This window comes from Mustela nigripes, chromosome 1 (genome assembly GCF_022355385.1).
Source record: "Mustela nigripes isolate SB6536 chromosome 1, MUSNIG.SB6536, whole genome shotgun sequence".
NCBI lineage: Eukaryota > Metazoa > Chordata > Mammalia > Carnivora > Mustelidae > Mustela > Mustela nigripes.
The window spans coordinates 24,240,833-24,255,682 of record NC_081557.1 but is presented as its reverse complement, the minus strand read 5'-3'; the positions used below and the strand labels follow the sequence as shown (position 1 = coordinate 24,255,682).

Below are 14,850 nucleotides of genomic sequence, written 5' to 3'. Positions count from 1 at the left end.
TAAAATTTTTTAAAAATAAGAGTACTTAGAATGTAGGTGCCATTTATGAGGGTGGATTGAATATAGGAGAGAAAATATTTTACAAAAACTGGTTGTTTGACTATGTGAGGTTTGAGATGACCCATAGACATCCAAGTTAGTGATGCTGAGTAGGTAACTGGATATATATGTCTCTGTAATTCAGAGGAGAGACTTCCCACCAAAGATAAAAATAGGTATATACAAAAAAAAAAAAAAAAAAAAAAGATGGTATTCCAAGCCAGAAGATGGAATTAAACATTAATAAATATTGGAGATTAGAACTCCTGTAGTAATCACCATCACTTGTGATCATTATGTTAGCCCTGTTTCCTTCTGTGAGGACATCAGAGTCATGCTGTCTTTGGTCTAGTGTAGAGATTGTGATGTTTAAATAATTGTTTTGCCTCTAGATAATTAAGAAAAAGTAGATAAAAATGTGGTAATAGAGAGTGCAGCAATTCTATAAATTGTAGCTAGAAGAGCAAAGATTTTGGGGTTGATTAAAACGTTGTCAGGTCTTGGGCACCTGGGTGGCTCAGTGGGTTAAGCCACTGCCTTCAGCTCAGGTCATGATCTCAGGGTCCTGGGATCGAGTCCCGCATCAGGCTCTCTGCTCCGTGGGGAGCCTGCTTCCCTCTCTCTCTCTCTGCCTACTTGTGATCTCTCTTCGTCAAATAAATAAATAAAATCTTAAAAAAAAAAAAACAAAACAAAACATTGTCAGGTCTAAATATCTTTTGAGCCCATTTGCAAACCTGATCAAGAACTGTTGGAATAAGTGTGCCTAGGTGGCTCAGATGGCGATAGTGTCCGCCTTCAACTCAGGTCATGATCTCAGGGTCCTAGGATCAAGCCCCAAATGGGCTGGCTCCATGCTCAATAAGAGCCTGCTTCTTCCTCTATCTCTACTTCTCCCCTCACTCGTGCTCTCTTCCTCTTTCAAATGAATTTTTTAAATACAATATTTATTTTAAAAACAGAATAATTGGAAAAAATTGAAGCTAAGAGACAAAACAAGCCCTTTCATGTTCTAGGAGAAATGGTTTGAGTAATTAAGGGCAGTTTTGCACTTTTATTTCAGTAGCATAATATTTGCATTGCATATTAGAACTGTGTTAATCTGACAATTGGTTTCTCCGCTCACAATTCCCTTTCTTAGTCACTGATACAGAAAATGATTCAGAACCTCATGTAATAATAATCTCTTAGCACAATTCAGCCAATTTAGAGACCATTTAAAATAAATTCACTCACCTGATCATTTTCTACTAAAAGTAGGTTAAATTGCAGGCAATCGATACCCTGCAAGATCAAATTCTGTTTGTGGATTAGGTATTAGAATGTTCAATTCTGAACGGGGATTTAGCTAATTTTTCGACATTTTTTTAATTAAAAAATAATTCTGCAGTATACACTATTAATAATATTAATACATTAGCTTCCAGTTATTTGAACAAACTGTGCCAAGTATCCTGCTAAATACTTTGGGAAGGTTATTTTATTTAATCACTACAACAACCTTATAAGGAAGCCACTGCCCCTGTTTTACAGATGAGAACACTAAAAATAAGAGTGTTAAAGACAGTGTTTCTCAAAACAGATTCAGATCAGTAGGTCTGGAGTACAGATTGAGATTTTGCATTTCTAACAAATGCCCAGGTTTAGCAGACTTGGCCACAGAATGTATCTGGTCCAAAGCTGCCACTTATAATCTACTTACTTTTAGTCCAATTTCATCCCATTGTGAAAAAGAGTATTTCTTCCTACAGCTGAGCTCCTTTCTCCAGTATCCTATGGCAACCCAACTCTTCAAGGAAGAGAAGACTACTTCACATTTTCTGTGAAATGCAAATCCGTGAGTGAGCTTTAATGCTTGGACTTCATATGTCTTCTATAACTGCACCTTCTTTCTGGCTTCCCAACCAAATCACAGGTTCAGCTTTTGTATTTAGAACCTACCTATTCCCTTGGCCTTAGTGGAGACCATAAAGTTTGTGCTTCTTTGCCCAGACTCCAAGGATCAAATTTATGGGCTTCCCTAGATTATCTAATATTGGCCACTCTTCCTTCCCATCTCCTTCTGCATATTTAGATTAATTGTCGTGCAGAAGGTGTGGAGGAGCAAAGAAGCCACTGCTTGCTCTTTCTTTGTATTCTCACCTCCTACCCTATCCCCTATGAGCCCTTTCTCACTTATATTCTCAATCATGCCATTTGCTATTCTTGGAATGATCTTTTACTTTAAGTCTACCTTCTTTCCTCTTTTTTGGTTTTCTAAAATCTCACCTCCAACAGCAAATTCTTCCAGAAGTGAAGCCCCATCGTAATTCTCTTCCCAAGACTGGTAAGTAACTTTCACATTTTCCCTCCTACAAACTACAAACATAGAGACTTTTGTCTATAAAAATGTATATGTAGTTTGTGTCTTTCCCATGAATTTTTTTTCTTTCTATAAGCTATGTATGTCTTTTTTCATGATAATAAAACCAGAGAGACCTTAGATTTTATCTAGTTAAAACAAAAACAAAAACAGCATTCTGTAACTAGAAACTTAAGCAGAGATTTAAAAAGCTCTACATACCAATACCATGTGAAAATTAAATAAGATAAAGTTCTATGAATAGCAGTCCAAATATAAAATGTGAAAGAAAATACTAAAACAAAATTTTAATAGCACAGTTTATTAGTAAAATTGTTGAGGACAAAAATAGTTCAGTATTAATTCAGTATTCTTCCTCTCAACCATCTGGAATTAAAGCATTTAAAATTCTCAGACTATGACAATAATGGTATAAAACTGAGTGGCTGAGTTTTAGGACTCACAGTAATAAGACATTCTAATCTTTCTCTGGCCTTTACTGTAAAGACATACCTGCCTGACAATGTTGGTTGAGGAAATATGATGAGAGCATTCCCTGCTTTTTAAAATCCGGAGGAAGAGCAGGACAAGATGGAGCTTAACATAGGACCCTAATCTAACCGAAATAAGAATAGAGACCCTTAGGCATTTGTGACACAACTGTAGTCATAAGTTCAGCTTCTTCAGGGGTATTAGATTCATCCTCTGAAAGTGTCCCATGAATTTCCTGAGGGAGAAAGGAAAGACTGGGGAAGGAAAGAGTGTACCTTCCTACATCCCAGACTTGATTTTACAGAGTTCTAATCATTTGTTTGATTCAGCCACCTTCAATTATAGGCATCTATAATTGGGCACCTTTAAAAAGACCTTTTATTTTTCTAATCGTTCTCTACCATGCTCTCTTAAAATCATTGATTATGCCTTCTAAACTAGGGCATTTGGTATCATTCTGGATACCTGCCTCCTCAATCCCCCTCTTTCCATTTAAACAAAATATAGAGTCTTTTATATCTAGAGGTTTTTTAGATCCATTTTCCCCTGTCTCTCTCAAATGCCACTGTGTTAATTCTAGTCCCTTCTCATCTTGTACTTAAAAACTGCAATCATAACCAAATGCTCTGAATGCCATTACATTTTCCAGATGACAAAAAAATTGTCACAAATCCTTGTTCCTTAACACAAAGCTAATCACAACACACTTTGGTCAATATTTACTACTGGCTCTTTGTCTTTGGATAAGTCCTTATTCACAAGGAGGTTCCCTACAATCTGGTGCAGTATAAAAATCTGTCCTTGATAATGTTACATAACCAACAGCCAACAACACTGAGCTGAGTCCCAGCTACTAGGAACCAAAAATATACATATTACTTTTGTTTAATTGTTTTAAGACTTTATTATATAAGATTCACAGTTTTTCTTTAATCAGAAAATACTATAACCTTGAAACATAAAAATAATAGATCAAAGTCTTAAGTTTACTTCAGTAGCTCTTGGGTGGCACTTACTTTCTTTCTTTTTTTTTTTTTTTAAGATTTTATTTATTTATTTGACAGAGAGAAATCACAAATAGATGGAGAGGCAGGCAGAGAGAGAGAGAGAGGGAAGCAGGCTCCCTGCCGAGCAGAGAGCCCGATGCGGGACTCGATCCCAGGACCCCCAGATCATGACCTGAGCCGAAGGCAGCGGCCCAACCCACTGAGCCACCCAGGCGCCCCTGGCACTTACTTTCTTAAAGGAGATAAGATACATACAAGTAGCTTAAGGTAGGTTAAATAACAAAGCATTTTGTTTATGCTTTTATATCTCTTATCAAGTGTTCTCATTGTCTTTTGGGGAATATCTGCTTTTGTGGGCTGTAACATAATTTCAGTTGGCTCTCTGGTGGGATTGTAGTCAGGCACAGGAAATTGCTGTGAGTGCTACTTAAAAATAAAAGGAAATTTCATAGATTTAGTGAATTATTTGACTTTAAAATTTGCTAGATAAAATATTACAGGAAAGAAGTTTCTTGGCCTGCTTCTATGAGAACTTCTTTGGGTGAATACATTTGCAGAGAGGTATGAAAGCATTCATTAGAAGTGAATCATAGTGTACTTTCTTCAAATAATTTTCCATTCAAGTGACACTTAATTCATAGTTTATACATTCCGGGCCAATAGCTACACAATCCACATTCCATGAGGAGTACCAACAATTTATAAGGTGCTCAAGGTTTTCTCGAAGTAGAACATATTATGTCTACAACAGATGATAGTGAGAGGAATGAAATGGTGAGATTGTCAGCAATCTTTTGATGTCTTTTAAACAAAAATCCTAATGAACATTTACTCATTTTTACTCCATGTGATCTTATGGAAGAAAATTTTTGTTTGGGTTTTGGGATCTTAAGTGTGCAATGAACCTAGAATTCATTCTAACATTTTTTTTCATTTTTATAGTGGAAATATTTTTTATTCTTCAGATCTCAGCCTCATTAAATTTGTAAGCTACAAAGACACATAAATAGCATTCGGTATATTTGTGCATGTGATGATTTCAGTAAATTCAAGAGCCCTTTACCAATTTACTACTCTACAACATCTGAAGTGGGAAATTCATCTCCTGTAAATTGTCTACCTGTAATGCTGGATACCACTGAGAATAGCTATCTTCATTATGTTTTTAAGTGGGGAAAATGGATTTTCCTAAAGAAAATAAACTATGTCTCAATTACTCTGCAAGATTATTTGTTTGGTGGGAAGTGCCATCTTACCTCCTTTACTATACCATAGAAAGTGGATTCTCTATTGCTCTTTAGTTTTTGCATTGAACTAGATTCTCCATCGTGCAGATAATTTTCCAAAGTTGAAAGCTGAGTATTTGGGGTATGTGGGTGGCTTAGTTGGTTAAGTGTCCAACTCTTGATTATAGCTTAGGTCATGATCTCAGGGTTGTGAGATTGAGACACATGTGGTGCTCAGCCCTGTGCATGGAACCTGCTTAAGATTCTCTCCCGCTCCGTCTTGCCTTTCCCTCCTTAAAAATAAATAAATAGATAGATAGATAGATAAATAAATAAATAAAGTATTTTGATAGATGTGTTTGTTTAAGTCTCCTAGGCCACTAGAAGGGTAGGAAAAGGTGGGGGAACTATTGAGGGAAAAGTTATGCATGTTGGTACCCAGTAAATAATAATAATTGTGTTTAATATGACCCCTTGAAGAACATCTCAGGTAGAATGAGATCTGAATAAACGAAGATGGACAAGAGAATAGTGAATAAAGTAAGTGAATATTCTTATGGCATTAAATACCATTACAAAATATTTAGAGAATTTGTCCATAGTATTTACTCAAGAAATTTTCTGTTTAGTAGCAGGAAGATTTAGTTTTCTTACCCCATTACCTCTTCCAAAATCCCAGTAAGAACTTATAAACAGAATTATGGAGAGTAGGTAAGGAAGGTTATTTCCTCTCTTTTAAAACTGCTTCCCCCAAACTTCAGAGGACTAAAGAATGCTTAAACTCTTCTTTATTTGCTCCTCTTCCTCCATGAGGAAATTGGGTGCCTTCCTGATATTTCCTGAGTGGAGAAATGAGAAGAGTCCCTAGCTTTTTCTCTTTGGACATTTGTACATGCCTCAGAAGACTCACAGAGAGCCAGAGGCACCATGGAATATTAATAACAGTGAGGTAGGAAGAAAAGTGTTTCTAGTGATTCTCTAAATACAGTTCAGAAATCACAGGAAGATTAAGTAAATAAACCCTTGGCATCAGGGTTAACAGAAAACAACTTGTACTGAAAAGGAAATAATCTGGTGGATTTACCAATATTCAGATCTTCTCTATCATTGAGTCAAAGACAATTCCTGTCTTAAATATTGTGATAAGAAAACATAGTGACCAGGATGATTAAACTGCATATATATTATTTCATGGTGTATAAATCTGAACTCCATTAGAGTCCATAAGGTTTTAGAGATTCCTAACAATGGTGAGAGATAAGAAATCATGAATCTTCTACTGTCCATATGATCAAAAATTTCCAGCTGAGGTCCTTTGGGTAGGAATCCAAGCTATCATACTCTGTCAGACTCTTAAGATCTGGTTTTCCATTTCAAGAGACCTTTGGTTATCAGATGCATATTTGAACTTCTCCTCTCCTGTTGCCAGAACCACTGTGAGTTGAAATAGGAGTTTTTGTGTTGTTTTCACTTTAATTTAATTTATTTTATTTTATTTTATTCTTTTGGGGATAGCATGTTATTTCTTGGTTCAGCCCATTGTTTTAAAGCCAAATAACCCTGGATTTCAATATTGGATCTGGAATTCACTTATCTGCTTATCTGACCTTAAGAAATTTGTGTACCCTTACAGAGTTAATTTATTCTGCCATGGAAACATGTAAATTCTTTTCTTCTGGATTTTTTAGGAAGAGTTAATATTGTACCTGTATAGTAATAGTAACAGCAGCTCTCCATCAAGTTATCTTTGCTGTATCTACAGTAAGTCTTGTAACTGAAAATGAAAGTTTGGATGTTGTCTCAGTGCCTAAATTCTAAGTCATACCTGAGTTCTTATAAATAAGCACCTCCCTTGGTTTTTATCCTTATGAATCTGTTTTGTTCATCCACCTAGAACCTGGATTTGGAACTCTTAATTTAACTATAAGACTGTAAGCCAGTAGACCTGGTGAGTTCCTGGCCATTACTTTTCCTGACTGCTGACCTATCTAACTGCTTTAAGATTGTCACTAGAAACTTAGATGGATTGTGCCAGTCATTACCACATTGAGCACTGGACTTTGCCTGCCAATGGGAACCTCTTCTTAACTTCAGTAGCTTGGTCAGTTCCCCTACTACATGTCCTTCCTTGGTTAGGTAGGCCTAATATCAGAACTACCCTCTGTGCTAGTGATTTTTTTTTCTTCTGAGAGAAAATGGACAAAGCATGACTGAGTCCCAGGATATGAAAGCACAGGCCCTTAGCAAGACATTAAGAGAGTGGATTAACTTCTAATAATAGGAATATAATAAAATAATAATTATCATCCTAGGTAAATTATACTTCTGCTTGACAGACACTGTCTATTAGCTTCAGAATAATCCTAAATGTTGATTATTATTCCCATTTTATAGATAAAGAAAATTAGCTTCAACTGCACTAAACCACTTGCCCAGAAATATTTCGTTGTTAGTAGTGGAAAATCATAATTGAATTCAGCCCATTACAATTCAAAAACCTATGTTGCTTATACCAGCGTCTTCCACATTGTCATAAAATATGCCCCATTTTAAATGCTGTTAGAAAAAAAAATCCCACTGTAATTTATACTTTTGTTCAATGTAATGCAGATATTTTCCAGAAGCAAAGTAGGCAAATTGCCATAATATCTAGTGTCAATATCTATGGGGACTTGCCCTTAAATCCCTAACACACTCATCATTCCAGTTTTTTTCCTTAACTTGGTAATGTACAAATTACAAAATGATGGCAGTTTTATAGTAGAGTTGTATTTGGCTTGGTGGCCTGTGACATGATTTAGTCAGGTGTTTTACCTGTTTTAAACTGATGGAAGTATCTCTCTGTAGCTGTCATCTGTATCTCTTTGCACACATCAGTCTGTTGATTTTATGATTCTAGTCAGATATACTGGAGAATAAAATTAATGAGCAGAACATTTGGGACACTCGTGACTTTGTTTATAAATCCCCCCCCCTTTTTTTTTTTCCCTGAATTAGGTAGGGGAATTGAGGAAATTATCTGGAAAACTACCATCCTGTTGGGACTGAGGCTCAAATCATCAACATCACATCTCTGGTTTGCATGTGCTGGCCTTGGATAAGTGTTTTATCTAGGTTGCCTTGTATTTGTTCAGATAAAGGAACATATCACAGAGCACACATCTTAACGCTATTATTCATCCCATTATAAATGACACTTACAAATGTGAAGGAGGCGGGGGCCCTCTTATGAAGTATTCATGACACACTCCTTTTCTATCATCCCACATCCGCCCACCCTGACATTTCCTGATCCAAATTGTGTAGTAATTCTTCTCCTCATCCTATGTTTTCCACACATTCTTTCAGGTCAATACACAGATGCTTTTACTTTTCTAAGTTTGAAAATAAATTATCCTCCCACACCCATCTATAAAAGATTATTCAAGGTCATGTCAATAACAACTCTTTCTTCTTGTGCAAAATAGAATAACTTTGCTTTCTTACAGTGGATATTCTTTGGCGTTTACCTTAAAAATACTTTTGGGATAAAAATAAATAAATTGGAGTTTCCAGTGTCTTTCATAAATTCCAAATGATCTGCTAATATGAGTTAATACATGCTATATTAAAAGTAAGAGCTTTGTAGGTGCATTATACCATTTAGGTCAATTGACTCAACCTTGACTGCCCATGAGAATCACGTGAAGCATATTTACGTATGTTCAACCACTGGTTCTTACTCATCAATATTCTTATTAAAATAATGTGGGTTGGGTTATCAGCATCAGCTTTTTTGCTTTTTGCATTTTTAAATGTATAGCTAGGGTTGAGAATCACTAATCCAGACAGTATAACTCAGGTTAAGATAGATTTTGTGGGCACCTGGGAGTCTCAGTGGGTTAAGCCTCTGCCTTTGGCTCGGGTCATGATTCCAGGGTCCTGGGAATGAGCCCTGAGTCAGACTCTCTGCTCAGCAGGGAGCCTGCTTCCCCTTCTCTCCCTGCCTGCCTCACTGCCTACTTGTGATCTTTGTCAAATAAATAAATAAAATCTTAAAACAAACAAACAAACAAACAAACACAGACTTTGTAGTCAGAAAGACTGAAGGCTGGATCTTAATCTTTCATTAACTATTATATCTTGGGCATTTATTTAACTTTACTCACCTTAAGTTTCTTCTTTTATGAAATGGCTTGACAATACTTCCTCAGGAACTTATTATGGGAATGGAATAAGATAATGAACATAACATACTCAGGAAGTGTCTGGTACTTAGTTGTTGCTCAATACATTTTTTATTGTAATGATTAAAGAATTTTAGGTGTGCTTCGATGGTAATGTGATAGATAGGAGACAAGCATTTTTCTAACAATTTATTTAAATTTTCAAAATTGAATGTATCCCAAATATCATTAATAATATTGGCAAACATTTATTAACTACAATAGTATATGCCAGGCTCTTTGTTGAATCTCTTATTTTTCTTGTTCAAAATTTTGAGATGTGCTAAAGCCAGCTTTACAAGGAAAACCAACCCTACCTGGCAGTCCCATGGTTTATTTATCAGGTGACTTGGCAGCAACCTATTTCTCATCTTATTTCCTATTTTTCTTTTAAGATATCTAGTATCTCCTGATATAGTAGTTATTATCTCCAGAATCTCCCGAATCACTCATCTGCTCTGGTTGAGATGCCATCCCCATGGGAAGGAAAGTTTAGCATCTCCAGCCTGAGCTGGAGCTCCACATTTTCATTTTACACTGAACCTTCAAATTAATAACAAAATATGGAAGAGTTTGACAGAGGTGGGATTGGGTGGATGGTTTGGTATGTTTGGAAAGGATCGGAACAACATGAGTCTACCCTAGCCTGGTGGGACTGAAGCTGAAATGATGTGCCTAGTGTTTAGAACCAGAGGCCCTAGATTTTTTAATGTTCTCAATGTAAATAACACCTGCGCTATTTATTAGTTGTGTGATATTGGATAAGTCACTCATCATCTCTAAGCCTCAGTTTCCTCTTGTATAAACTTAGCACAATTATTATACTAACCTCATGAGCTTGACAGGGTTAAATAAGACAGTATATGTGGAATAATTGCTTATTAGTATCTGGAAGACAGTAAGTACCAGATAAATGTGTTTATTACTATTTTTTATTTTCTTTTTGACTCGTAGTTTCTCTGGGCTGAGACCAGCTTTGTCACAATGAAGTACTCGACCAAGACCCTGTAAAGAAGAAGATTGCTGAGAGTATGTCCCCTCTTATTTCTCAATCATAGTTTAGAGACCCCCAAGAAAACTTCTTTTATTTCCTATTTGTTCAATCAGATTTCATGGGAATTGTAGTTTTCTATTATACACTTTTATCAGCCATCTCAAAAATAGGTTGTATCTAAAATGAAAAGTTCAGTTTTGTTTCCCCCCCTTTCTGCTCCCTGAATGTCATAACTGAATTAGAATACTAGAACCATTTAAGTAACAATTGTCAGACTGACCTCTATCCCCAGCACACACACACATTCTCCTTCCTTCCTCTTCCCTCTCTCTCTTTCTCTGGGGATGTCCATTCATATACTCATGTTAATGTTCCTTGAAACATTTAAGATGCATTTCCAAGTGACAGGAAGGGCTGCTATACAGAAGCATCATTTTTTTTTTTTCCGTTCTCCAACACATTAATTGGTTGGATTGATTTTCTGGTTGAGTAAGAAGGGAGAATATGCATTTAAGGAAGACTGATAGGATAACACAGTTGTTTATGTTTGAAAATACAGTGTTTCTCAAAAATAAGTACACAGGACATGAAGAGACCTAGATCAAAAAGTACATACCTTGCCATAATTTATCTCATCTAGATAAAAATACAGTCTTCTGAATAGAAATAATGTTAACAGATATTAACCAACAAGTCATCCAGAGAAAACAAAAGTGGAAAATAAACATACAACAAAATTTAATCCCATGAAGATTGAATTTAAAGCAATGATATTTTTCTTTGCATTAATCAATTTAACAGATTTTTCTTAAAGCTTATTTTGTTTGATGGTGAGATTTATCAAGGTATGTACCCTTATGAACATAAACCATAAGCCATTTTGGACTGTAAATTAAAAATTAAGTTTTAAGAGTCTCAAAACTGTTAGGACTTTGAATTTCAATTGTTCCACATCTAGGAATGGTGTTTAAGAAAATGATAGGAAATACAGACAAAGATCTATATGTCAAATGTTTATTTATATCATCAATTATAGTAGTAAATAATTGACCACAAGATGAATGTCAAAATACAAGCTCTGAATAAATTATTTATTATTTTTTATTTCCTCTCCTCTAATTCCCCCTCCTAGCATTTTCAACCCTCCCCTCTTAGATATCTCCATTTTTTCTAGTTTGATGGTGTTTATCTGAGGAAAATGAAAGAAATGGGAGAAATAGTCCTGTACTGCTGGCATAGCCATGATCTCTGTCTGATCTCCCTTAGAGCACACCTGTGGGTGATCATCATCATTATTGGGGATCTTTACTTCTCAACTATGATCAGCAACTCTACCAGAGAGACACCATTTGACACAGACTCTGTTGGAGATCTCATTACCTTTACAGGCAGTTCACTTAGGTCAATTCTTTTTCAGAATGGTAAAGGAGAGATATCTATTACATAGCCCCCAATGGTCCATGAAAAATGCACATCCTTTGTCCTAGTTGTCCACACCTTTCCCAAGGGTGTCACCTCTATTTTTTCCCACCATCAAAGGAGTCATCTAGTAAAAATCTCACATTTTTAGGCATTTCTGAAAAAGGATTCAGCACCAGTTTCAATGATCCCACAGACACTAAGGAACAAAGATCAAGCTATCCAAGTTCTCTTATGGAATCCTCTCTCACTTATCTTGATGGGAAATGGAAACACTAAAGAACAGAGTAGGTAGACTTACTCCATATAACTTATCGAAGGGAATTTTCTCTCCTATATGTTTAACCTCAGTTCTCTTATATATTCTTCATGAGTACTAAGCCATAGTTGAAAAAAATAAATATGGGCTACCTCTTTTATAAATTCTACTAAGACAGTATGGCACATCCCTTTGTATGTTGTAATAGTTGGCATCTGTAATCTTGCCAGCTTAGTTCAAATTTAGATTGAAATAATCTTATATTCACATTCTTTTACATTATGCAATATTAATTGATAAGATATGCAACAATATAACAGAATACAGAAGATACATCAATCCAGACCTGTGAGCAGGGAAGACTTTCCCAAAGAAGGCAATCACCAAGAAGAAACCTAAAGTATAAGTATTAGTAAATAGAGTGAAGGAGATGAGTGGAGGAATCACAAGACAAGCTAAAGGCCAGCATTAAAAGATAATATTAAAGGAAAACAAAATGGTACAGCCACTTTGGAAAACAGTATAGAAAGCAGTTTCTCATAAAGTTAAACATAATACTTAAAGTATGATCTAGTAGTCCTGCTCCAAGGTGAAAAGATAACACATTCATACCATATTCAAAGCCATTATGGGAATGTTTATAGTGGTTTTATTCCTAATTACTCCAAACTGGCAACAAAGTTAATGTTCTTTAACTGTTGAATGTATATACTGTGGTATATCTGCAATGGATGACTATTCATGAATAAACAGGGCTCATTATTAATCCATGTTCTCTAACATGGATTAATAATTTCAAAAATATTATGGTAAATCAAAGTATCTAGACTCCAAAGGCTCCATGCTGCATGAATTTATTTATATGTTTTTCTGGAAAAAAAGGAAACCATAGAGACAGAAAGCTATCCATTGTTTACCAGGGACTGGAGGCAGGGACAGAGGTTAGCTAGATATGGGGGAATTGGGGAGGTGGTAGAAAAGTTCTCTATATTGACCATATTATAGTCACACAGCTCTATTCATTTTGTCAAAGCACATAAAACTGATTTTTTTTTTAAAGCTGAATTTTACTGTATGTAAATTATACCTCAGGTAAAAAAAGAGAATATGTCTCCTTTCAGAAATTAAAAATAGGTACTATATAGATAGAGTGAGAAGCAGGGAAAGGTAAGTGATGAGGAAAGAAAGATACCAGAGTATGAAGTTATTAAGGCCCTTGTAAATCATGTTCTGGAATCAGAGCATTACCTTAATCATCCTTAAGATAATGGCAAACTATTGTTTCCTTTAACTTTGTTACAGATCATTTTAAAGGGATCACTCAGCCAGTGATGTGAAAAAAAGGAGATGAATTGAGCTGTTATGCAGAAATGTAGTAAACTAGGTAGGAGAAACCACTTGCCTAAAAAAGTGTGGTGGAAGTTTATCCATTTTTTAACAAATACATTTTGAGTGGCTGTTATATTGCAGACACTGAGGTGTTTCCTAGAAATGAAGTGGTTGGTAAAACCCAGACATATACTCAGCAAGTTCAGAGCTCAGGATCTGTTGGCATAGCCAGCAAGTATATATTTTTGTCTATATAAATAATAAGAAAAAATATAGTTATATTATGGAAGTGTGTACTAATAAAGAGACTTGGCCCAATATGGTTAGTTACTGACCCAAAACATATTCTATTTTTTCTTGCTAACAGAAATTCCCATTGTGTTAGGGACACCTATGTTTTAGCTTGCAAAGACAGTATTTCCTAGGTTCCCTAGCAGTTTAAGGCAGTCATGTGACACAGTTCTGGCAAGTGCTGTATGAGTGGAAGGATGATGAGTTTTTCTAGGAAGGTTTTGCTTTTCTGGTCATAGCTCTCCTTCTTAAATTATTTCTTCTTCCTGTCTAGTACAAGTGATGATGGTTGAATTAATGACAATGTCAATACTTGTGTTGACATGGCAACCATTTTGAGATTATTTTTTCAGTTTTTTATTTTTTATAAACATATAATATATTTTTATTCCCAGGGGTACAGGTCTGTGAATCACCAGGAGATTTTTTTAATTTAATAAATGATACTAATTATTGATTGTAACCTCTATGAGAGCTTGAGTTTGTTCCTCCCTTTCCTAGCTGCCACCCTAGTGCTGAACAGAAATTTAGATAAAAGATTTCTCATGCATGGTATGGTTCATCCTACAAATTTCTGTCCTTTCTGACTCTTACCTACTACCTAAATAACAGTGTTTAAGGACTTGGCTCTTCAAGCATAAAGCAGATTAAATAGCTCTCTCTGTCTCTCTCTCTTTCTCTCTCTCTCTCTCTGTGTATGTGTTTTGTGGGGGGAGGGGTGCAGTGGGACCAGTGGGTCGTTTTCAAGTATGATAGTTCTAATCAATTGGTATTAGCATCCCCAAATACTATGCTGAGGAGGATTCTGTATTAGTAATGTTTGCCATCTATATAGGAAGGAAGATTGGCAATAAATATTTTTTTGTCATCATGGTATAGCCATGTAAGTAAGAAAGGTGAGACAGACCTTTTTGATATGGCTTGTATGCTCAAGAACACAGAATCAAGAGGAGATAGAGCACTCCAAAGCCTGACTTACATCATTTACAGTCTGAGCAAATAGGCCTGAGAACAGTAAACACACACCCAGGAGCGAAAGAATATGGTGATACCCGTCCCATGGATGGCATAGGCTCTGATAGCAAAATCTTCATTTTTATCAGCCTTCACCTTAGTGAGTTCTAAAACCCCTTGAGCAGTTTCTTTTGCCTGAGGCCATTTGCTACCCATGGAAGCCATTTTCTTCCTGTCTGAAAAAAGTGAGGAGAGGTGAAGAAATGAGGCCATGAGTGAAAGCAGCCCTCTGTG

The 14,850-nt window shown here is 35.8% G+C and overlaps 1 long non-coding RNA gene across 5 annotated transcripts in view; it reads left to right on the top strand.

The window, feature by feature from the left end:
• Positions 1-14,850, top strand: part of LOC132010699 (uncharacterized) — a 454,543-nt gene that overhangs the window by 275,013 nt on the left and 164,680 nt on the right. For 2 of the 5 annotated variants that reach the window (XR_009402264.1, XR_009402262.1), the window contains exons 2-5: positions 1,791-1,876; positions 2,317-2,365; positions 3,937-4,146; positions 10,265-10,339. This is a non-coding gene — a long non-coding RNA (uncharacterized LOC132010699). Of the gene's footprint in view, positions 1-1,790; positions 1,877-2,316; positions 2,366-3,936; positions 4,147-5,585; positions 5,646-10,264; positions 10,340-14,850 lie in introns of all 5 variants that reach the window. The other 3 variants (XR_009402269.1, XR_009402268.1, XR_009402261.1) reach the window with 3 other exon arrangements.